Consider the following 2,832-nt stretch of genomic DNA (forward strand, 5'->3'; position numbering starts at 1 on the left):
CTGACTGGAGAATTATCTCCCTTTAATTAATCAAAAGTGACACAGTTCAGCCATTTTTTAATTTTGATATCTCGAACATTATGTATCGTTTGCAGATGTAGTAAGACGCTCCAAAAAATGAAAAACCTTTACCAAGTACGGCTACAAAAACTGAAGAAAACAGCTGTCTACAAAAAGGGTTGTGTTCCTCTTTCAATTTCTGATTCTCTTTGGCAGGTACTGTGACAAGGACATCTTACCTGGGACAGTTTTCGAATCTGTCGCAAACAAGATGTTCCTCTACTTCGAATCTCGAGCATACTGGCTCAAGGGGTGGTCTGCCACTATCAGGTTCATACCCATAAATGGATGTAGGTAAGTGCTTTACTATATATGAGCATTCATTCCTGGGGCCTGTGTGAGCGTAAATACAGTAGAGAATTTAGGTCCAATGCCAAGCGCTAGGACCTATGAGGTAATTCAGTGCTGAAAAGGAAATTGATAGTAAAAAGGGTTTGAAAGTTGTAACAGAAGGAAAACCACGCAGTTGCACTATGATCAATTGTAAGGAGAGGGTGGAAGTAAGATGGAAGAAAGATTATGAAAGGAGTTACAGTTAAATGAATGAAAGCGGTTGCAGCTAGGGCCCGAAGGGACACTGTAAAGAGACTTGAAAAATATCTGCTCTTACTTTTCATAATGGTAAGTTCACTATCCTCGCGTAGTACATAGGCAAATTCTGTTTCCACTCCCAGTGAAAATGACCAATTCATCTTCCAACAGGTAAATCATGTGGTTTATCCCACAGTACCTTGCCTCTCAGTGATCAGTTTGCCACGTGCTTTGTTTCACTCTCACTTTTCTGTTCAGTAATCAGTCAAATCTTGCAGCTCATTTAAGAAATGTTTAACTTTTCTAAGGTCCATGACGCGCTGTGGATTGTTCCAGAATAACGTTACTTTCAGAGGTCTTATTTTATATTTTGTGACTCGTTCTGCTTTCATTACATCTTGGCAACCCTCAAAGTTATATTGATTCTTAGGATCATTTCATGTGTTAGTGATTTGTTAAATATTTTTACCTGTTTAAAGAATCCCCTTTCACTTTCCAGTAATAGTACACCAGCTCCTACTTGTACTCAGCAAGTGATCAGTACCACTGCATTAAGATGGACTTCTCCCCTCTTTGGACAAAGCAATTATCCCGATGCTGCGAATTGTTCTATCAATTTAACTACTGTAAGTGTCTCCCTGTAATGTATGTGGACGTATATTTGAATGTCTGTATAAAAGCCTTGCTCTGTGCAATCATATATAACTGCATTTACCTAGTGGTTGCATCTGTAATACCAACCAGTGGAGTCTTAACATTGATTTTGTTCTCCAAAAAACATATTCCACAATGGAACATAATCAACATTTTATGCCGAATTCTGTTTAGAGTTGATCAAAGATATCGCTACCCACTCAACAGACTGTGCCAGCATGGGCTAAAATTACTGTCAACAGTTTCTCATTAGAAACTGGGCTCATTAGAAACTGGGTGCGGCGATTATGTCTCCTTCACAAAACCTTACACCTTTGGAGCGTTAAAGTGAGTATTGATATTGTATACGTAGTTTCTCTAGGTTAAGTTTTGACAAGGAATTACGTTTGCTCTCCTTAATTCTGCATTCCTTTCTGCCTCAGTTAGTGGACTAAGGCTGTGTTTATCATTGTTAGTTTTATTACTTCTCACGGAGGAAGTAGTAGAAACAGGAATAAATCCAGGGTTCATTGTGCTTATTACTTACTATTGTTAAATGAGCAGTGCTGTTACTGTGATACTCTGAAATACAAATACACCAATAGTAAACAGATATTGATACTATACTACCTAAGCTATTTCTACTTTAATTATTATCAGCAACTTTTTATCATCATTATTTCTATCAACAGACTCTGTGATACCCAGACTGGAGATATAATGCTTCCCTCGTACAACACTGTTGGTACATTCTTGAGCAACGCCGTCGCTGCCAACGCAGCTGGTTTCAACCTGACCATTACGAAAATGACCTCCAGCTGCCACCAGGTAAAGGATGATCACTTGAGTTTCATCAATACTGAGTATCCTATTGAGAGACAGTTAATTGTTTATGGATGTACAACTCTCCAGAAAACTGATAAACTATAAAATCACCATCATGATTACCTCCAATAACACATGACACAAAGACCGTCAGTTCATTTTAGCCATTCGTGTCTTTCCAGCGCCTTGCCTTACAGAAATATTAAACTCAGCTCCTCATAGTTCTCATCTAAGAAAAACTTTCTCTTCCCACTCTTCTGATGCCCACAGGAGCTCCACAGTTGACACTATAACACATTGATTGCTATTGGGTTGAACGGAGGACATGTCCTAACCATCTCCAACATCCCCATAGGGTTGTGGTACCCTTCATTGGAGGTGATGAGGATGTATATATAGTTTTCCATTTTCATATGCCATTTGACTATTCCAGGTCATCAACCTCACAAGCGGTGGCAGTGCTACTCTAACTGCTCCCTCTACAAGTAACAATGTCTGGACGAGCAAGGCTTGTGAATGGTGGATTGAGGTGGGGGAAATTCTGAGAATTTCTCTTTCCGTAACGCATTGCTCAACGCAGTCCAAAGTTATATATACACACAAAAACCGTTACCCGTTTGAAATGTGGGCCTAGTCATCCCTGGATTCCTAAGGCTACACTAGAGTTATTTGCCAAGGAGAACATCATTATCTGACAATGACTTATGTTCTCTGCTGTATATACTATATGTCTGTGTAACACTATATTTTCCCCTTCGACAGTCCCCAGCAGGTACGAAAATA

At 39.4% G+C, this 2,832-nt stretch overlaps 2 long non-coding RNA genes across 2 annotated transcripts; both read left to right on the top strand.

Moving 5' to 3' along the window:
* The first annotated feature begins 216 nt into the window (after nt 1-216).
* Nucleotides 217-1,506, top strand: LOC135199165 (uncharacterized). The gene is made up of 3 exons (XR_010310942.1): nt 217-354; nt 1,091-1,217; nt 1,453-1,506. It is a non-coding gene; the product is annotated as an uncharacterized LOC135199165 (long non-coding RNA).
* LOC135199166 (uncharacterized) lies at nt 1,507-2,578 on the top strand. The gene is made up of 3 exons (XR_010310943.1): nt 1,507-1,572; nt 1,917-2,052; nt 2,483-2,578. It is a non-coding gene; the product is annotated as an uncharacterized LOC135199166 (long non-coding RNA).
* Nucleotides 2,579-2,832: the final 254 nt, after the last annotated feature.

Source organism: Macrobrachium nipponense, chromosome 25 (genome assembly GCF_015104395.2).
Source record: "Macrobrachium nipponense isolate FS-2020 chromosome 25, ASM1510439v2, whole genome shotgun sequence".
Classification (NCBI taxonomy): Eukaryota; Metazoa; Arthropoda; class Malacostraca; order Decapoda; family Palaemonidae; genus Macrobrachium; species Macrobrachium nipponense.